This window comes from Phyllobates terribilis, unplaced genomic scaffold (assembly GCF_046119375.1).
Source record: "Phyllobates terribilis strain yellow unplaced genomic scaffold, ASM4611937v1 Scaffold_4__5_contigs__length_816908805, whole genome shotgun sequence".
NCBI lineage: Eukaryota > Metazoa > Chordata > Amphibia > Anura > Dendrobatidae > Phyllobates > Phyllobates terribilis.
The window spans coordinates 554,841,792-554,864,426 of record NW_027362764.1 but is presented as its reverse complement, the minus strand read 5'-3'; positions in this window follow the sequence as shown (position 1 = coordinate 554,864,426).

Sequence of the window (22,635 nt, the reverse complement as noted above, 5' to 3'; positions counted from 1 at the left end):
ATTTTAAAGTTGCTCCAATTACACCTCTGGCTCCTCTGTTTTCATTCTTATCCCTGGGCTCCAGCACCGCCAGTTGGCGCTCGGAAGTGCCGTCTGCACAGTCAACACTTGCTGCCGTGTTATTGGGGTTCAGTAACGTCAGCTGTTCTCCTGCTGTGCGGACGGCAATTTCTCCTGATTTGTCCACATCCACTGTACTACACATTTTAAAGTTGCTCCAATTACTCCTCTGGCTCCTCTGTTTTCATTCTTATCCCTGGGCTCCAGCACCGCCAGTTGGCGCTCGGAAGTGCTGTCTGCACAGTCAACACTTGCTACCATGTTATTGGGGTTCAGTAACGTCAGCTGTTCCCCTGCTGTGCGGACGGCAATTTCTCCTGCTCTGTCCACATTCTCACTACTACAGATTTTAAAGTTGCTCCAATTACACCTCTGGCTCCTCTGTTTTCATTCTTATCCCTGGGCTCCAGCACCGCCAGTTGGCGCTCGGAAGTGCCGTCTGCACAGTCAACACTTGCTGCGGTGTTATTGGGGTTCGGTAACGTCAGCTGTTCCCCTGCTGTGTTCACGGCAATTTCTCCTGCTCTGTCCATATTCACTGTGCTACTTATTTAAAACTTGCTCCAATTACACCTCTGGCTCCTCCGTTTTTAGTATTTACCCTGGGCTCCAACACCGCCAGTTGGCGCTCGGAAGTGCTGTCTGCACAGTCAACACTTGCTGCCGTGTTATTGGGGTTCAGTAACGTCAGCTGTTCTCCTGCTGTGCGGACGGCAATTTCTCCTGCTTTGTCCACATCCACTGTACTACACATTTTAAAGTTGCTCGAATTACACCTCTGGCTCCTCTGTTTTCATTCTTATCCCTGGGCTCCAGCACCGCCAGTTGGCGCTCGGAAGTGCCGTCTGCACAGTCAACACTTGCTGCCGTGTTATTGGGGTTCAGTAACGTCAGCTGTTCTCCTGCTGTGCGGACGGCAATTTCTCCTGCTTTGTCCACATCCACTGTACTACACATTTTAAAGTTGCTCGAATTACACCTCTGGCTCCTCTGTTTTCATTCTTATCCCTGGGCTCCAGCACCGCCAGTTGGCGCTCGGAAGTGCCGTCTGCACAGTCAACACTTGCTACCATGTTATTGGGGTTCAGTAACGTCAGCTGTTCCCCTGCTGTGTTCACGGCAATTTCTCCTGCTCTGTCCATATTCACTGTGCTACTTATTTAAAACTTGCTCCAATTACACCTCTGGCTCCTCCGTTTTTAGTATTTACCCTGGGCTCCAACACCGCCAGTTGGCGCTCGGAAGTGCTGTCTGCACAGTCAACACTTGCTGCCGTGTTATTGGGGTTCAGTAACGTCAGCTGTTCCCCTGCTGTGCGGACGGCAATTTCTCCTGCTCTGTCCACATTCTCACTACTACAGATTTTAAAGTTGCTCCAATTACACCTCTGGCTCCTCTGTTTTCATTCTTATCCCTGGGCTCCAGCACCGCCAGTTGGCGCTCGGAAGTGCTGTCTGCACAGTCAACACTTGCTACCATGTTATTGGGGTTCAGTAACGTCAGCTGTTCCCCTGCTGTGCGGACGGCAATTTCTCCTGCTCTGTCCACATTCTCACTACTACAGATTTTAAAGTTGCTCCAATTACACCTCTGGCTCCTCTGTTTTCATTCTTATCCCTGGGCTCCAGCACCGCCAGTTGGCGCTCGGAAGTGCTGTCTGCACAGTCAACACTTGCTACCATGTTATTGGGGTTCAGTAACGTCAGCTGTTCCCCTGCTGTGCGGACGGCAATTTCTCCTGCTCTGTCCACATTCTCACTACTACAGATTTTAAAGTTGCTCCAATTACACCTCTGGCTCCTCTGTTTTCATTCTTATCCCTGGGCTCCAGCACCGCCAGTTGGCGCTCGGAAGTGCCGTCTGCACAGTCAACACTTGCTGCGGTGTTATTGGGGTTCGGTAACGTCAGCTGTTCCCCTGCTGTGTTCACGGCAATTTCTCCTGCTCTGTCCATATTCACTGTGCTACTTATTTAAAACTTGCTCCAATTACACCTCTGGCTCCTCCGTTTTTAGTATTTACCCTGGGCTCCAACACCGCCAGTTGGCGCTCGGAAGTGCTGTCTGCACAGTCAACACTTGCTGCCGTGTTATTGGGGTTCAGTAACGTCAGCTGTTCTCCTGCTGTGCGGACGGCAATTTCTCCTGCTTTGTCCACATCCACTGTACTACACATTTTAAAGTTGCTCGAATTACACCTCTGGCTCCTCTGTTTTCATTCTTATCCCTGGGCTCCAGCACCGCCAGTTGGCGCTCGGAAGTGCCGTCTGCACAGTCAACACTTGCTGCGGTGTTATTGGGGTTCGGTAACGTCAGCTGTTCCCCTGCTGTGTTCACGGCAATTTCTCCTGCTCTGTCCATATTCACTGTGCTACTTATTTAAAACTTGCTCCAATTACACCTCTGGCTCCTCCGTTTTTAGTATTTACCCTGGGCTCCAATACCGCTAGTTGCTGCTCAGAAGTGCCGTCTGCACAGTCAACGCTTGCTCCAGTGTTATTGGGATTCAGTAACGTCAGCTGATCCCCAGCTGTGTGTCCGGCAAATTCTCCTGCTTTGTCCACATCCACTGTAGTACGGATTTAAAACCTCCTCCAAATACACCTCTGGCTCTTCTGTTTTTAGTATTTACCCTGGGCTCCAGCACCGCCAGCTGGTTCTCGGCAGTTCCATTGGCTCTTGTACCTTCTGCTACCCATCCGGGTTCCAGTACCGTCAGCTGGTTCTCGGCAGTGTCTTTGGCACGGGTACTCCCTCCTGCCCAGCCTGGTTCCAGCACGCCAGCTGTTTCCGGGTAGTGTCAACGTCACCCTGCCTCCAATGCGTTGTCCTGTCGTGTTGCGGTCGGGTTAGCCGACTCTATGGTGCCTGCAGTTTAGGTGACTCCTATGTGGGCTGCGGGATCTGGCAATGAAGGCTGGTTCCATAGTGCCAATAGGACAAGCACCCTCTGTAGGACTGTGGGTTTTGGTAACTGCGGCCGGCTCGCGGCCTTGAACTTTTTTTTTACATGGGTACCTTCTGCTACCCATCCGGGTTCCAGTACCGTCAGCTGGTTCTCGGCAGTGCCTTTGGATTAGGTGCCTCCTTCTCGGTATCCAAGTTCCACCAACGTCTGCTGGTCCTTGGTAGTGCTTTCTGGCACAGGTACCTCCTGCTTAGTAACCGAGTTCCAGTAACATCAGCTGGTCCTCGGTAGTTCCATTGGCTCTTGTACCTTCTGCTACCCATCCGGGTTCCAGTACCGTCAGCTGGTCCTCGGTAGTTCCATTTGCTCTTGTATCTTCTGCTACCCATCCGGGTTCCAGTACCGTCAGCTGGTCCTCGGTAGTTCCATTTGCTCTTGTATCTTCTGCTACCCATCCGGGTTCCAGTACCGTCAGCTGGTTCTCGGCAGTGCCTTTGGATTAGGTGCCTCCTTCTCGGTATCCAAGTTCCACCAACGTCTGCTGGTCCTTGGTAGTGCTTTCTGGCACAGGTACCTCCTGCTTAGTAACCGAGTTCCAGTAACATCAGCTGGTCCTCGGTAGTTCCATTGGCTCTTGTACCTTCTGCTACCCATCCGGGTTCCAGTACCGTCAGCTGGTCCTCGGTAGTTCCATTTGCTCTTGTATCTTCTGCTACCCATCCGGGTTCCAGTACCGTCAGCTGGTTCTCGGCAGTGCCTTTGGATTAGGTGCCTCCTTCTCGGTATCCAAGTTCCACCAACGTCTGCTGGTCCTTGGTAGTGCTTTCTGGCACAGGTACCTCCTGCTTAGTAACCGAGTTCCAGTAACATCAGCTGGTCCTCGGTAGTTCCATTGGCTCTTGTACCTTCTGCTACCCATCCGGGTTCCAGTACCGTCAGCTGGTCCTCGGTAGTTCCATTTGCTCTTGTATCTTCTGCTACCCATCCGGGTTCCAGTACCGTCAGCTGGTTCTCGGCAGTGCCTTTGGATTAGGTGCCTCCTTCTCGGTATCCAAGTTCCACCAACGTCTGCTGGTCCTTGGTAGTGCTTTCTGGCACAGGTACCTCCTGCTTAGTAACCGAGTTCCAGTAACATCAGCTGGTCCTCGGTAGTTCCATTGGCTCTTGTACCTTCTGCTACCCATCCGGGTTCCAGTACCGTCAGCTGGTCCTCGGTAGTTCCATTTGCTCTTGTATCTTCTGCTACCCATCCGGGTTCCAGTACCGTCAGCTGGTTCTCGGCAGTGTCTTTGGCACGGGTACTCCCTCCTGCCCAGCCTGGTTCCAGCACGCCAGCTGTTTCCGGGTAGTGTCAACGTCACTTTGCCTCCAATGCGTTGTCCTGTCGTGTTGCGGTCGGGTTAGCCGACTCTATGGTGCCTGCAGTTTAGGTGACTCCTATGTGGGCTGCGGGATCTGGCAATGAAGGCTGGTTCCATAGTGCCAATAGGACAAGCACCCTCTGTAGGACTGTAGGTTTTGGTAACTGCGGCCGGCTCGCGGCCTTGAACTTTTTTTTTACATGGGTACCTTCTGCTACCCATCCGGGTTCCAGTACCGTCAGCTGGTTCTCGGCAGTGCCTTTGGATTAGGTGCCTCCTTCTCGGTATCCAAGTTCCACCAACGTCTGCTGGTCCTTGGTAGTGCTTTCTGGCACAGGTACCTCCTGCTTAGTAACCGAGTTCCAGTAACATCAGCTGGTCCTCGGTAGTTCCATTGGCTCTTGTACCTTCTGCTACCCATCCGGGTTCCAGTACCGTCAGCTGGTCCTCGGTAGTTCCATTTGCTCTTGTATCTTCTGCTACCCATCCGGGTTCCAGTACCGTCAGCTGGTTCTCGGCAGTGTCTTTGGCACGGGTACTCCCTCCTGCCCAGCCTGGTTCCAGCACGCCAGCTGTTTCCGGGTAGTGTCAACGTCACTTTGCCTCCAATGCGTTGTCCTGTCGTGTTGCGGTCGGGTTAGCCGACTCTATGGTGCCTGCAGTTTAGGTGACTCCTATGTGGGCTGCGGGATCTGGCAATGAAGGCTGGTTCCATAGTGCCAATAGGACAAGCACCCTCTGTAGGACTGTGGGTTTTGGTAACTGCGGCCGGCTCGCGGCCTTGAACTTTTTTTTTACATGGGTACCTTCTGCTACCCATCCGGGTTCCAGTACCGTCAGCTGGTTCTCGGCAGTGCCTTTGGATTAGGTGCCTCCTTCTCGGTATCCAAGTTCCACCAATGTCTGCTGGTCCTTGGTAGTGCTTTCTGGCACAGGTACCTCCTGCTTAGTAACCGAGTTCCAGTAACATCAGCTGGTCCTCGGTAGTTCCATTGGCTCTTGTACCTTCTGCTACCCATCCGGGTTCCAGTACCGTCAGCTGGTCCTCGGTAGTTCCATTTGCTCTTGTATCTTCTGCTACCCATCCGGGTTCCAGTACCGTCAGCTGGTTCTCGGCAGTGTCTTTGGCACGGGTACTCCCTCCTGCCCAGCCTGGTTCCAGCACGCCAGCTGTTTCCGGGTAGTGTCAACGTCACTTTGCCTCCAATGCGTTGTCCTGTCGTGTTGCGGTCGGGTTAGCCGACTCTATGGTGCCTGCAGTTTAGGTGACTCCTATGTGGGCTGCGGGATCTGGCAATGAAGGCTGGTTCCATAGTGCCAATAGGACAAGCACCCTCTGTAGGACTGTGGGTTTTGGTAACTGCGGCCGGCTCGCGGCCTTGAACTTTTTTTTTACATGGGTACCTTCTGCTACCCATCCGGGTTCCAGTACCGTCAGCTGGTTCTCGGCAGTGCCTTTGGATTAGGTGCCTCCTTCTCGGTATCCAAGTTCCACCAACGTCTGCTGGTCCTTGGTAGTGCTTTCTGGCACAGGTACCTCCTGCTTAGTAACCGAGTTCCAGTAACATCAGCTGGTCCTCGGTAGTTCCATTGGCTCTTGTACCTTCTGCTACCCATCCGGGTTCCAGTAACATCAGCTGGTCCTCGGTAGTTCCATTTGCTCTTGTATCTTCTGCTACCCATCCGGGTTCCAGTACCGTCAGCTGGTTCTCGGCAGTGTCTTTGGCACGGGTACTCCCTCCTGCCCAGCCTGGTTCCAGCACGCCAGCTGTTTCCGGGTAGTGTCAACGTCACTTTGCCTCCAATGCGTTGTCCTGTCGTGTTGCGGTCGGGTTAGCCGACTCTATGGTGCCTGCAGTTTAGGTGACTCCTATGTGGGCTGCGGGATCTGGCAATGAAGGCTGGTTCCATAGTGCCAATAGGACAAGCACCCTCTGTAGGACTGTGGGTTTTGGTAACTGCGGCCGGCTCGCGGCCTTGAACTTTTTTTTTACATGGGTACCTTCTGCTACCCATCCGGGTTCCAGTACCGTCAGCTGGTTCTCGGCAGTGCCTTTGGATTAGGTGCCTCCTTCTCGGTATCCAAGTTCCACCAACGTCTGCTGGTCCTTGGTAGTGCTTTCTGGCACAGGTACCTCCTGCTTAGTAACCGAGTTCCAGTAACATCAGCTGGTCCTCGGTAGTTCCATTGGCTCTTGTACCTTCTGCTACCCATCCGGGTTCCAGTAACATCAGCTGGTCCTCGGTAGTTCCATTGGCTCTTGTACCTTCTGCTACCCATCCGGGTTCCAGTACCGTCAGCTGGTTCTCGGCAGTGCCTTTGGATTAGGTGCCTCCTTCTCGGTATCCAAGTTCCACCAACGTCTGCTGGTCCTTGGTAGTGCTTTCTGGCACAGGTACCTCCTGCTTAGTAACCGAGTTCCAGTAACATCAGCTGGTCCTCGGTAGTTCCATTGGCTCTTGTACCTTCTGCTACCCATCCGGGTTCCAGTAACATCAGCTGGTCCTCGGTAGTTCCATTGGCTCTTGTACCTTCTGCTACCCATCCGGGTTCCAGTACCGTCAGCTGGTTCTCGGCAGTGCCTTTGGATTAGGTGCCTCCTTCTCGGTATCCAAGTTCCACCAACGTCTGCTGGTCCTTGGTAGTGCTTTCTGGCACAGGTACCTCCTGCTTAGTAACCGAGTTCCAGTAACATCAGCTGGTCCTCGGTAGTTCCATTGGCTCTTGTACCTTCTGCTATCCATCCGGGTTCCAGTACCGTCAGCTGGTCCTCGGTAGTTCCTCAGCTTTCTTGTACCTTCTGCTACATTTCCAAGTTCAAGCTTTTTGAAATGGTTCTTGGTAATCACTCTGGATCTCCCTGACGAGGACCCTGAAGACGAGGACCCTGAAGACCAACCCTAAGAAGACGAGGACCCCGAAGACAATGACCCTGAAGACGAGGACCCTGAAGACCACCCCGAAGAAGACGAGGACCCTGAAGACCACCCCGAAGAAGACGAGGACCCTGAAGACCACCCCGAAGAAGACGAGGACCCCGAAGACGAGGACCCAGAAGACCAACCCGAAGAAGACGAGGACCCCGAAGACGAGGACCCCCGAAGACGACGACCCTGAAGACCACCCCGAAGAAGACCAAGAAGATGACCCTGAAGAAGTTGACCAAGAAGACAAAGAAGAGAAGACAAGCACCAAGATACAGAAAAACAAGAGACAGAAAACCAAGAAGCAGAAATACAAGAAGCTGCAGAACAAAAAGCGGAAGAACATTAAGCATAAGACTAAAAATCAGAGCAAAAGATAATATCTAAATTATAAGCAGAAGATGACTAAGCAGTGTATGGGGGTGAGTCCGTTCCTCCTCGTGGTGCCCCTGGAAAAGACCTGCTGCTGCAGGCCAAACTGAACGCGGACAAATCCTGTTGTAAATCTTTTGTGACGGGCAGAACGAAAGGTGTAATGTCCAACCTTTTATAGATAACAACTACAGGAATGCCTGTCACAAATAAGAATATGATGAAGAAGAAGAATATGAAGAAGATGAAGAAGTAGAATATGAAGAATGTAAAAAAAAGAATAATACGAAGAAGGTGAAGAAGAAGAAGGTGAAGAAGAAGTGGATGAAAAAGATGCTGAGGATGATGAAGGAGAAAGTGTGGGAGAAGTAAAAAAGAAGGTGAAGAGCATGGAAGTAGTGAAACATAAATATCTGACAAAATATAAAAATACTTAACATAGTTAATATTTCCGTAACTCAGAACATAATAAAAAAATATTAATTCCTGCTATTCCATTTGACTGGGCTAAACCTCTATGCCTTTATTGTCTCCCCCACCTCCCCCAATACATTCTACATTATTCTTAGTTGTTTTCCTTCATGTAGAAATAACCTACAAGGAAAGAAAGGGTTTATTTTAATTCCGATATTTATGTCCCATTGACTTGCATTGGTTTCCGGTATCGGAATCGGCGATATCCGATACTTTCTCGGTATCGGTCCGATCCAATCCGATCCGATATTTCCCGATATCGGAAGGTATCGCTCAACACTAGTGATGAGCGATCATGCTCGTTACTTGAAATTTACGAATATGCTCTGGTGTTTCCCGAGTATCTTCAGCCTGCTTGTGTGTTATGTTTGAGTCATGCTGTGTCCCTGATTCGTGACTATATGACAGCTTTAATACATGTGAGAAATGCCTGTTTCTTAAGCATTCCTCACATGTATTAAAGCTGTCAAACAGTTGCAAATCATGGACACAGCGTGACTCAAACACCCCAGCACGGTGAAGATACTCGGCGAGAACCCAAGCATGCCCGCCGAAGGGGTTAACAGAACATATTTCATACTCACTCATCACTATTTGTTACATGATGGTTAGTGATAAGTCAATCTGATGAAATTAGATTCAACAGGTCCACTTGAATTTGGCCAGGAAATTAGGTTTACATCCTGTGGTAAAGTATTTCGCTCTGCTGTACTTGGAAGTAGATATAGGACACTGTCTCTTTAAATGATTAATTTATTATTATAATCAGCATAAACCATGGTCAAGTGGAAGACATAAACATAGCCTTTCTGGCATAACAGGAAATAAAAAGGGGAAAAAAAGGTACAAACAGTGCTTACTTTGGCCGAGGTCCGGCCACTCAGGGATAGCAAACTGCACACGGTCCAGGTTAGCACAAACAGAAGCTCCTCTCCCTCCAGATCTAGCTTCCACTCACTGAATACACCTGAGTGTAAAGGCTGGCTATTTAAAGCCCAGACGACTCCCTGGATTGGAGATATGGTGGATGCCGTCCTTCCCTGCAATTTGCCATCCGCTAAAAACATGCCCTTGTAAACCTGGGCCTTTTAACCATCTCTACACCTGATGTGCAAGAGAAACTTCCATGCTTCACTTCACTGAGGCCAACATGTCTCCCTTCCAACACACTGCCAGTGATATTGTCACATATTCCCCCCTGGGCCCAATGCCGGGGGTTTTGGCACCTTCACTCGTTAGACAGGGAAGTCTGCACAGGGCATCTGCATTATCATGTAATTTTCTGGGCCTGTGCTCCACGGAAAAACAAAAGTCCTGGAGGTCCAGAAACCACCTGGTCACTCGGGCATTTTTCCCCATCCATCTTAGGGGAGCATGGTCTGAGACCAATTTGAATTTGCGGACTAACAGGTAGTATTTAAGGGTGTCAACTGCCCACTTGACGGCCAGGCACTCCTTTTCCACAATTGCATAGTTCTTTTCGAAGGCCGAGAGTTTTCTGCTCAGATAAAGAATGGAATGTTTCTCCCGATTTACCTCTTGGGATAAGACAGCTCCTATGCCGACGTATGAGGCGTCTGTCTGGAGCACAAACTCTTTATGGAAGTCTAGCACTATCAAGACCGGCTGGTTACACAGAGCATGCTTCAATTCTTGGAATGCGATCTCTGCCTCAGAAGACCACTTGGCCATCACAGTCTTCGTACCTCTAAGCAGGTCGGTTAGGGGTGCCGCTATTGTGGTGAAATTCAGGATAAATTGCCGATAATATCCCCGATTCCCAGAAAGGCTTGTACCTGTTTCTTGTAGGCTGGTTGCAGGCAATTCTGGATTGCCTCCACCTTGTTCATTTGAGGTTTTTTTTTGCCCTTTCAAACAATGTAGCCCAAATAATTTGCCTCTTCTCTTCCTATGGTGCATTTTCTTGGGTTTATGGTAAACCAAGCATTTTTCATGGCATCCAATACTGCCTGGACCTACTGCAGGTGGGTTCCCCAATCTTGGCAAAAAATCACAATGTCATATAGGTAAGCGGCAGCGTATTTCTTACGTGAACCTAGGATCCGGTCGATGGCCCTCTGAAAAGTAGCTAGGGCTCCCTGTAGTCCGAACAGCATCCTGGTATATTGAAAACACCTGTCGGGAGTAGTGAAGGCCATTTTCTCCTTGGCAGCTGGGGACTGGAGAATTTGCCAGTACCCTTTGGTCAGGTCCATGGTAGCGGTGTACCTGGCAGGCCTCAGCCTCTCAATAAGTTCATCAATCCGGGGCATCGGGTAGGCATCAAACTTGGACACTTCGTTTAGCTTCCTGTAATCATTTCAAGAGCGCCATTCTCTGTCCAGCTTGGGTACAAGAACAATAAGGCTGGACCAGCCGCTCTTAGACTCCTCGATAACGCCCAGGCTTAACATTCTCCTCACCTCTTTAGAGATCACCTCGTCAGGATTTGGGAATTCGATACGGTCTCTTGTTCACCAATACATGTGGTTCCGTCAATATTTCATGCTCCATAACTTGCGTACATCCGGGCAATTCTGAGAACAGGTCTCTGTTTCTCTGCAGGAGCTTTCAGATGTTTTTGTGCTGGTTATAGTGTCTCTGCCACTGTGGCATCCTCGACCCTGGCTTCAGGATTGGCTCCTAGACATGTAGCTTCCACCGGTTCCCTGTCCCTCCACGGCTTAAGCAAGTTGATGTGGCAGATCTGGTACGGCTTTCTTCTACCTGGCTGGTGTACTTTGCAATTAACTTCACTTAGTTTTTCGACCACCTCGTACAGCCCTTATCATTTAGCCAGAAACTTGCTCTCGACCGTGGGTAGTAACACTAATACCCGGCCTCCCGTGCTGAATTGTCTCAGCCTTGTGGTCCGATTGTAGACCCTCGCCTGGGCTTCTTGTGTCAGTAAAAATCTCTTTCACAATTGGCATCACCCTCTCTATCCAGTCCTGCATCTGGGCCACATGCTCGATGATGCTTTGGTGGGATGTAACCTCTGTTTCCCAGGTCTCCGTGGCTATGTCCAGAAGTCCCAGAGGGTGTTGTCCATATAGCAGGTCGAACGGCGAGAACCCCGTAGAGTTCTGGGGAACGTCCCTAATGGAGAACAGCAGGTACGGCAGTAGGCAATCCCAGTCTCGCACATCCTTCTCCATGACCTTTTTCAACATGAACTTCAAGGTCTTGTTGAATCTCTCTACCAGTCCGTCAGTCTGCGAATGGTATACAGACGTCCAGAGTTGTGTAATTTGGAGAGCCTTACACAACGCCCTCATCACCTTCGACATAAAAGAAGTTCACCTGGTCCATCAGGATCTCCTTTGGCAGACCCGTCAGGGAGAAAATATGCACCAGCTGTCTGGTGATCCTTCTTGAGGAGAAATTTCTTAATGGTACCGCTTCCGGATATTGAGTTGCATAGTCCAATACTACAAGGTTGTATTGGTGCCCCCAGGCAGACTTCACCAGGGGCCCAACAAAGTCCATGGCAATCCGGTCAAATGGGACCTCTATGATAGTTAACGGTACTAGGGGGATCTGGAAATGGGACACGGGAGCCGATAGCTGACAGGTGGGACCGGACCGACAGTATTTCACAATCTCACAGTGACATCCAGGCAAGTAGAACCTCTTCAGGACCCACTCCTGAGTCTTGTCTACCCCTAGATGCTACCCAAAATGTGAGAATGGGCCAGGTGTAACATTCTACGCCTAAAGGGTCCTGGCACCACCAACTGCTTTATCACTTCCCATTTTGGATTAGTGACACGATAAAGAAGTTCCCCATTGAGTGAGAAATATGGAACCTGGTGTCAGCCCCCGGCTCTTGAGCAACCCTATGGATTACAGATACATTGTCAAAGGCATATTGCCTTTGTAAGATCCTGCATCTGCACAGTACCAAAGTTCCCCCCAGACACTCTCAAATTCGGAACCTCTGCCTCCAGAGTTACCATCTTGTTTTCATCACCTGCAAGGACTCACAGGGGGAACTCTTCTGCCTCTGACTGCAATGGTGATGCATCATAGTTTAACCAACTCCCAGTCGAAACACTAGGCACCCTCACTTTCTGCTACAAGTCCCAGAACAGATTGAAGTCCCGCCCTATTATCACCGGGTGAAGCAAATCCTTGACCACCCCAACCTCATGGGACTCAGCTCCAAAGTCAGTGTGTACAGTCACTCTGGCAATAGGGTAATCATTGGCATCCTTGTGAATGCACTGCACACCTATGTTTTCCACGGGTATCAACTGGTATGGGTGCCTGGTCGTTATGAGAGTCACCAAGCTCCCTGAGTCCAGGAGTTCTGCCACCAGTACCCAATTGATGTTCATGGGACACGACTGTGGCCCCTCACTGGGCTGATAGTCCACACTGCAGGTGGGGTAGGCATAGTAGGAACAGTGACGTCCCAGGCTACAGTCCATTTGTTCAGAGGCCAGGGGGCACCTGGCAGCTACATGGCCTGGGCCGTGACATCTCCAACAAATAATCTCTCCTGCAGCGACCTTGGGCATCACCTCCCCTTTGACCCCCATACTCTTTTGGGCCTCCTTCCCCTATTGGGACCCCCAATATGGAGTTGTCACACAAGATGTAGGAAAGACTAAATGCAACACGAAGGGAAGAGGAGAAGGGAGCCCAGACTCTAGGGAAAGGGGAGTGGAGACCTCCTAGGCTGATCTGATATTACCCTGTCTCCCCTAACGTCCCTATATTGGTTCATCACCAATCGCCACACAGGAACCTAAACCCTGCATTTCCCTAGAGCTTGGCCCTGGATAGGGAAGATGGGGGATGAGCACTAGTAAGTCTCCACTAACAACTAAAGACAACATGGAAGACAAACACGGGGGAAAGTAACTTAGCTGGAGCCGACTTTAGAGAGATTACACCAAACATCCTCCAATGCACCAGAAAGGAAGTAAGCAGACTGCAATAGCTCAAAGCCTTCACAAGGGAACATGTGAATATCACCAGCACTTCCCTGTAGCAAACAGATTTAAACACCCAGGCCGGGGTGTCAATTAGCAGGAGGGAGGTAGATGCTGGGTCCTAGAGTGATACAGATCTAACCAACTGCAGGGAGACTGTCTGTCACATCTGACACACCCGTGACAGTATCCCCCCCTAAGAGTGGTTTAAGGACACTCAGGACCAGGTTTCTCAGGACCAGAGGTGTGAAATGAATGAACCAATCTTGGAAAGTTCAACTCTGATGCTGAGACACATATCCTCTCTTCTGGACCATAACAGTTCCAATGCACCAAGCATTGTAGGGAATGACATTGGAGACGAGAATCTACAATTCTCAAAATCTGGAACTTAAGAATACCATCAACTATTATTGGTGGTGGCTGTAGGGGTGAGGGCTCAAGAGGTTCCACATATTTCTTGAGTAAGGACCTGTAGAAAATATTGTGGACCTTAAGGGCCTGAGGAAGCTCAAGATGAAATGCTGCCGGCTTGATGACGGTGGTTATTTTATAGGGATCAATAAACCTAGGTCCCTGCTTCCAAGAATGTACTTTCAAATTGATATTCCTGGTAGACAAGCACACAAAGTCATTCACATTCAGGTCCGGACCTGGCATGCGTTTATACCGGTATCCCATGATCTTTAAATTACTCAGAACCCCCGCCACACCGAGGAAAGCGACGAAGCAAAACATTCCTCCTCAGGAACTCCCAAAGCTCCTCCCCCACTAAAGGTTCCAAACTGTGGGTGGTAATCGTATGCACCTAAGAACAGTAACCTTCCAGTGTATTCTTGACGATGATTATTAATGGCAAATTCTGCCAACGGTAAGTAAGATGTCCATTTCTCCTGATTTTCAGAGACGAAACACCTGAGGTTGGTCTCCAAATTTTAAATGACGTGCTCAGTCTGTCCATTCGACTAAGGGTGGAAGGCAGAGGAAAAGGACAGCTGCACCCACAGTAAATAACAGAATGCTTTCCAGAACTTGGAAACAAACTGGTCCCTGCGATCTGACACCACACCGGAGGGAACCACATGAAGCTTCACAATCTCATTTATAAACACCTGAGCAAGTGTCTTGGCATTTGGAAGCGCAGGCAATGCGACAAAATGAACCATTTTACTGAACCTATCTACTACCACCAAAACCACCATTTTGCCTGCAGAAACCAGTAGGTCACTAATAAAATCCATGGACAAGTATGTCCAGGGCATTTTAAGAATATGTGGCGGAAGAAGAGTACCAGACAGACGGGTATGTGAAACCTTAGAATGTGCGCAAATACTACAAGCAGCTACGTGTTCAATTACATCCTGATGCAATCCTGACCACCAAAAACGATGAGTGAGGAGATATGCAGTTGGCTTACCACCTGGATGCCCAGCAAGCACAGAGTTATGATGTTCCTTAATTACTTTGCGGTGCAGATTAGATGGTATAAATAGCTTTCCTGAAGGGCAGGAGGTCGGGAAGCTCTAAGACAAAGCATCAGCCTTGACATTTTGACCCCTGCACGAAAAGTGACAACAAAATTGAACCTAGTAAAAAACAGGGACTATCTGGCTTACCTTGGGTTGAGACAGTAATAGGATGGACAGCCCCCTCCAACCAATGTGGCCATTCTTCAAACGCCAATTTGATCGCCAAAAGTTCCCTATTACCCATAATTTCTCTCAGCCAAAGACAATTTTTTAGAAAAGGCGCATGGACGCCATTTACCAGGGGACGAACCCTGAGACAATACAGCCCCAACCTCGATATCTGACGCATCAAACTCCACAATGAAAAGTTGAGAAACATTGGCTTTTTCCTTCACGAAGAAGAACCCTGCCGCCACGGGCGAAGATGAGGACCTGATGTTTCCCTTCTCCAGACTTTCCGCAATGAAATCCTTCATGACTTGTCTCTCAGGGCCAGAAAGATTATACAGTCTTGATTTTGGTAGTTTAGCTCTGGGGGTCAGGTTAATAGGACAGTCATAAGCATGATGAGGAGGCAAATCCTGACACCACCTCTCAGAAAAAACATCCTCAAAAGCAGACAGAAAAGCAGGTAATATTTCCATAGAGACTGTAGCAAGGGAAATACCTAAACAGTTCTCATGGCAGTAATCTCCACATTCAATGATCTCCCCTGGCTTGCCAATCCACCAACGGATTATGTTTTACCAACCAGGGAAGATCCAAAACAATTGGTGTGGGAAGACCGTTCAACACATAGCAAGGGATTATGTCACAATGAACCAACACCACCCTCAGTTTTACATTGTATACAATCTGAGTTAGTGTTTTCTGTGAAAGTAGCGCAGTCGATGGCAAAGATGGGAATAGGTTTAGCTAAAGTACAGCAAGCAAGACCATGAGTTTTCACAAACTTCGCAACAACCATGCTGACTCCAGCTCCACTGTCAACAAACACACATACATTTTCTTGGTTTTGCTCTCTAGCACCAGGTCTGCTGTCAGGACAAACCGGGAACAGCAGGTTGGCGATAAATGCACCCCTTGCTTATCCAACTCAAGACTACCAAGGGTAAATCGAGTCTCCTTTTACTTAGGAATCGAAGGATAGGCCCCAATAAAATGTCCCTTTTTCCCACAAAAAAACATACACCTTTTTTCTTTCCGGGGCAAAGTATGACGCAGAAGCACTCCTCAACTGTATGGGTTCCTCCATATCCCTCAGTACTGGTTCACCACCAGACCTCTGCCCGGGCAAAGGTGCATATCCCCGACAAGAAGGCCCCAGAGAAGGTGGTCTCACCCACATATCCCAAAGGCATCTATCAAGACGTATAGCCACTGACATGGCAGCCTCCAAGGACTCAGGGGTTTCATACACTGCCAAAGCATCTTTCAACCTTCAGGAAGGTCATCACAAAATTGGCATCTAAGAGCAAAGTCATTCCATTTTGAATCCGTTGCCTATCTACGGAATTCAGAGCTGTATGTCTCCACTGACCAATTTCCCTGCTCCTCACTTCGGGAAGAGTAAATACGAAGTTTAAAGTACAGTTTGCAGGCCGCCTTGAACACAAAAAACTTGTCCGGGAGGACAACAATGGGATCAGGCTGAAGGGGCCTACCTGCAGAGACCCCTACATTAGTGACCTGTAGCCGCTGATGCTGTTGCTGAACCTCACAGCAGAGGTCATTCATCTCCAGAGACAGACCACGCAGCCACTCTGCGAGCTCTGCAACTGAACCCATACCAAAGGAGAAAGTAAAAAAAACGCCCAAAAAATGCACAAATAAACAAAAGCGTAAGTTTTTTTTTTCTCTAAATGTGCATGGCCGGTGATAATGTCACGCAAGGTGTAGGAAAGACTAAGTGCTAGCCTGATCTGATATCACCCTGTCTCCCCTAACATCCCTATATTGGTTCCTCACCAATCGCCGCACAGGAACCTAAACCCTGTATTTCCCTAGAGCTTGACCCTGGATAGGGAAGGGGGGGTGAGCACTAGTCAGTCCCCACTAACAACTAAAGACAACAAAGGAGACAAACATGGGGAAAATAACTTAGCTTGAGCTGACTTCAGAGCGATTACACCAAACATCCTCCTAGGCACCAGAGAGAAAGTAAACAGACTTCAATAGCTCCAAGCCTTCACAAGGGAACATGTGAATAACATCAGCACCGCCCTGTAGCAAACAGAAAGTATTTAAACACCCAAGCCTGGGTGTCAATTAGCTGAGTCCTAGAGTGATACAGATCTAAGAAGGTGTCTTTAATGCCAAATGAAGAGATCTTCTGCAACCAACTGCAGGGAGACTGTCTGTCACATCTGACACACCCGTGACAGGAGTGGGCTATATTCCCATGGAACCCTCGACCAACTGGTACCTCTCAACCAGTCTGACCAGTTCATAAACATTCCAGGGATCTCTCTGAGCAACCCAAGTCTGTACCGGCCTCGATAGGGAATGCACAAATAGATCCATCATTACACGCTCTATCATCTGCGCCGGGGTAGAGGTCTCCGTTTGCAGCCATTTTTGAATGAGATGCAATAGGTCAAACATTTGGAATCGTGGGGGATTCTCGCAGTGATACGCCCAGCGGTGGACTTGCTGTGCCCTGACAGTCATTGTTACGCTCAAGAAAGCCAAAATGTAAGTTTTTCACGTTGCATATAGTGATGAGCGAGCACTAAAATGCACGGGTACTCGTTGCTCAGGTCGAGCAAATTGGAATACTCGGGTGCTCGACCCGCGCAATGAGCCCAATGTAAGTCTATGGGAAACTCGAGCATTTTTCAGGTGGCTCCCCCCGGCGGTCAGCAGAGGGCCTAAAAATTGCCCAAATCGATGGGAACAGTGCTCAAATGACATGAGAACAGCACGGGGAAGACCCGTGGAAGCATTTCTGACTCCCAGGTCACTGCTGTTAACAACGTTGTCAGAGTATTACGCCACTTTTACGGACTCACAATAAAACATACGAAAACAATACCAAAATGGATTTTCCTGGGAAATATGTTAAGGAACATCCTTTCCAGGATAATGACTTGTATATAAGGCAAAATAAATAACCAAAACCAAAAATACTCCTCCACACCTTGGGCTATGTTCACACATTGCACTTTTGATGTGTTTTTGCACTTTTGCATTGCTTTCAACCAAGACAAATGCATTCACCAGGAAATGTAATTTTAACATTTTACAACCTTATCTGGCCATGTGGTGTGTGACACATCATCAGACACATGCATACAGTGCTGAAAAGACATGGGAACAGCATGGGGAAGACCTCTGGAAGCATCTCTGACTTCCTGGTCACTGTCTAAAAGTGTGCCCATCATAAGTGATCCTTGACGCATGTGAAGATGCCTCCCGACATGCACCTGTCGTTGCCGACTTGCAACAAACACCGTCCACGTCCTTTTCCCACTGCAGTGTTCAGTCGTCCCTACCCCATTCCTTGGAATGCAAGCGCAAGTATGCAGGCAGCCAGCCACCCACCCACCCACAGGCTGCAATACTATACTGGCAAATTTTTGACTGCTGCTTGCACTTGAAATGTGGCCTATTAAGCTCGATGAGGCGGAAGCTTTATACAACCTCATGACGGAGGCAGCCAGGTGTCCATACTCGGTCCCCAGCCGCCACTATATTTCCCGGTATCGCCTCCGCCTTCCACAAGAACGGGTCCCACAACATTACCTGTGCCCTCCCCAGTGCACTTACTGGGAAGGACCGCCTAACCACAAATAAGTGGACAGGTGAATGTGGCCAGGGACGGTAGGGAGCCAGTCCACAACTTTTTTTGCTGACAGTTATATTTAGCTCGGTGAAAGGACTGGCATAGTGAGAAACCCTATCTAGCCTGCATGTCATTTCTCACAGGAAGTCCTGTAAAGCTGCTTGCACTTGAAATGTGGCCTTTTAGGCTCGTGGAGGCATAAGCTTTTCACAACCACATGCCTAATGCCTCGTGTCCATACTCGGTCCCCAGCCATCACTATTTTTCCCGGTGTTGTCTCCGTCTTCTACAAGCGCGGGTCCCTGAACATTACTGCTGGTACTTTTCTGTGGGAATTTGCTCTTACCAGCCTGGAATATTTCCAGCAAACTATGGTACGACGCCATGGAATTAGCACTGCCCCCCAGTACCAGTAGCGAAGCAATCCCCAATTTCCTTCTCAGGAATTTTATTTGGTAGACTGAGTGGCTGCCCAAATACATTTTCTCACAAAGGAGCTTAAGGTAGAGATGCAGCAGGTGCAAGTTTCTCCAGCCTGTTAGATATTAGAGGGTGAACGGCAGCACACTGGATCAGTGGTTAGCACTGAAGACTTGCAGCGCTGGGATCCTGGGTTCAAATCCCAGCAAGGACAACATCTGCAAGGACTTTGTATGTTCTCCCCGTGTTTGCGTGGGTTTCCACCTCAGTAAAAAAGCAGCCATAGAGTATCCAGGAACCTTTCCACACACTTTTCTTAGCCAGGATTGCTTCTCGGCAGGGTTGGATGGTCCCACCAGATAATCCTCTGGTGTGCCTTGGCTTCTACCTCAGGAGAGTTCATAATAGCGCTAACTTTGCAGCTGCTATGGGGCTCTTGAGCGGGGGAGAAAGGTTAGCCCTCAGAATCAAATCCTCTGGTGGGCACAATGTTTTTCAATCTGAAACAACTTCTCAGTGGGAGTTGTATTTCACCACAGTCATATTCTTTAGCTCGATGAAAGGACTGGCATAGAGGGAAACCGTAACTACCCCGGCAGTCATTTCTCCGTCACCAGGTTCCGCCCATTGTCACACACGACCATGCCTGGCTGTATGTTCAGAGGTGAGAGCCACAGATCAGGCTGTTGTGTTACAGCTTTCAACAACTCTGCAGCTCTGGGTGGTTTATCAATTAAGCATTAAGCATGTTATCTTCAGCACAGCCTGTTGCCGCTTGGCCAAGGCAGTGCTGCAGTGCTGTCAGCTTGTAACTGATGTGGCCATTTCGTAGATGGAGGAGGAGGTGCATGAGCTGAACAATGTGATTACATTGTTGTAAAATTGGTGACGCTGTTTTTTATACTAAAGAAAGATCCTATCGTTTTGGGTTTTTTTACGTTTTTTTTTAAGATAAATGCATTCACCGGGAAATGTCATTTTAACATTTTACAACCTTAGCTGGCAATGTGGTGTGTGACACATCATCAGACACTTCCTGTTTTATTTATGATGAAGGGACTCTGAAAGTCATAAAGACTATTTTTATAGGGACATCAGACTACTTACTATTCTTAAAAGGCCAGCAGTCAGCCCTAGCTAATGTTAGAGAGCCATCAGCCGGCTATGTTTTATTGTTCCCATTATTAACAAGTGGGTCTCCTATACTGTTATTGCATATCCAGTGACTGCAAGGGCTGCCAAAAATTTGAACGCAACCCAATACCCTTTTGAAGAGACATAGAGGAGTGTCTCAGTAAAAAAAATGTTCCCATTATAAAGGAGCGGGTTTCCTATAGTGGTAATTACCATCCTGTGACTGCAAGGGCTGGAAAAATTTGGGAATTACCCCACTAAGAATTTAACCACTTCACGCCAGAGCCTGTTTTTGCCTTGGTGACCGGGCCAATTTTTTCAATTCTGACCACTGTCACTTTATGAGGTAATTACTCTGGAACGCTTCAACATATTCCCCTAATTCTGAGACTGTTTTTTCATGACATATTGTACTTCATGATAGTCATAAAATTTCTTCGATATAACTTGCGTTTATTTGTGAAAAAATCTGAAATTTGGCGAAAATTTTGAAAATTTTGCAATTTTCAAACTTTGAATTTTCATGCCCTTAAATCAGAGAGATTTGTCACACAAAATAGTTAATAAATAACATTTCCCACATATCTACTTTACATCAGCACAATTTTGTAACCAAAATTTTTTTTTGTTAGGGAGCTATAAGGGTTAAAAGTTGACCAGCGATTTCTCATTTTTCCAACAAAATTTACAAAAACATTTTTTTAGTGAAGTCACTTTGAGGGGTCTTTGTGACAGAAAATACCCAAAAGTGACACCATTCTAAAAACTGCACCCCCTCAAGGTGCTCAAAACCACATTCAAGAACTTTATTAACCCTTCAGGTGCTTCACAGGAATTTTTGGAATGTGGAAGAAAAAAATTAACATTTAACTTTTTTCACAAAAATGTTACTTTAGACCCAATTTTTTTTATTTTCACAGGAGTAACAGGAAAAAATGGACCCCAAATTTTTTTGTGCAATTTCTCTTGAGCGTGCTGATACCCCATATGTGAGGGAAAACCACTGTTTGGGCACACTGCAGGGTTCGGAAGGGAAGGAGCGCCATTAGACTTTTTGAATGTAAAATTTGTCTGAATAATTAGCAGACGCCATGTTACGTTTGGAGAGCTCCTGATGTGCCTAAACAGTGGAAACCCCCCACAAGTAATACCATTTTGGAAACTAGACCCCTTAGGGAACTTATCTAGATGTGTGGTGAGCACCTTGCACCCCCAGCTGCTTCACAGAAGTTTATAATATTGAGCCGTAAAAATAAAATTTTCACATTTTTCCCACAAAACCGTTTTTCATCCCTTAATTTTGCATTATCATAAGGGTAATAGGATAAATTGCACCATGAAATTTGTTGTGCAATTTCTCCTGAACACGCTGATACCCCATATGTGGAGGCAAATAACTGTTTGGGCGCATGGCAGGGTTTGAAATGGAAAGAGCGCCATTTGACTTTTTGAATGTAAATTTTGTTTGAATAATTAGCAGACGCCATGTCGCATTTGGGGAGCCCCTAATGTGCCTAAACAGTGGAAACCCCCCACAAGTGCCACCATTTTGGAAACTAGACCCCTTAGGGAACTTATCTAGATGTGTGGTGAGCACCTTGCACCCCCAGCTGCTTCACAGAAGTTTATAATATTGAGCCGTAAAAATAAAATTTTCACATTTTTCCCACAAAAAATGTTTTTCATTCCCTAATTTTGTATTATCATAAGGGTAACAGGATAAATTGCTCCATGAAATTTGTTGTGCAATTTCTCCTGAACACATCGATACCCCATATGTGGAGGCAAATTACTGTTTGGGCACATGGCAGGGTTTGAAAGGGAAGGAGCGCCATTTGACTTTTTGAATGTAAAATTTGTTTGAATAATTAGCGGACGCCATGTCACATTTGGGGAGCCCCTAATGTGCCTAAACAATGGAAACCCCCCACAAGTGCCACCATTTTGGAAACTAGACCCCTTAGGGAACTTATCTAGATGTGTGGTGAGCACCTTGCACCCCCAGCTGCTTCACAGAAGTTTATAATAATGAGCCGTAAAAATAAAATTTTCACATTTTTCCCACAAAAAATGTTTTTCATTCCCTAATTTTGCATTATCATAAGGGTAACAGGATAAATTGCTCCATGAAATTTGTTGTACAATTTCTCCTGAGTAAGCTGATACCCCATGTGTGGGGGAAAACCACTGCTTTGGTGTATGGCAGGGTTCGGAAGAGAAAGGAGCGCTATGTTGGCTGGGATAGGCAGCAGACACCATGTCACATTTGAAGAATCGCTGACATGCCGAAACAGCAGAAACCCCCACAAGTGACCCCATTTTGTAAACTACACCTCTCAAGGAATTCATCTAGGGAAGTAGTGAGTATTTTTTAATTTTTAAATTTATACCATTGGGCAGTGAAAAAAGCATAATTATATTTTTACCAGAAAAAAATGTTTTACCCTCAGATTTTACATTTTCACACAGGGCAATGGGTAAAAATGGTGCCAAAATGTGTCACACAATTTCTTCTAAAAGTGTCAATACCCCATATGTAGCTGTATCGTACCGCTTAGCCATACGGTGAGATCTGGGGGGGACGGAGTGCTACTTGACAATTGGAGAACAAATTATTGTAGAATAGGCATTTGGATTTGGGAGCACAAAATTTTCTGAATTTCTTTTGGGGGGCAAGGGTCATTTTGATTTTCCAGAGCCTTTCTGCTACCAGTAACTTGGAAGTCCCTTATATTTTTAACAGATGACGGACCTGAGTGGGGACTAGCTTTTTTTGAGGACTGAGTTGA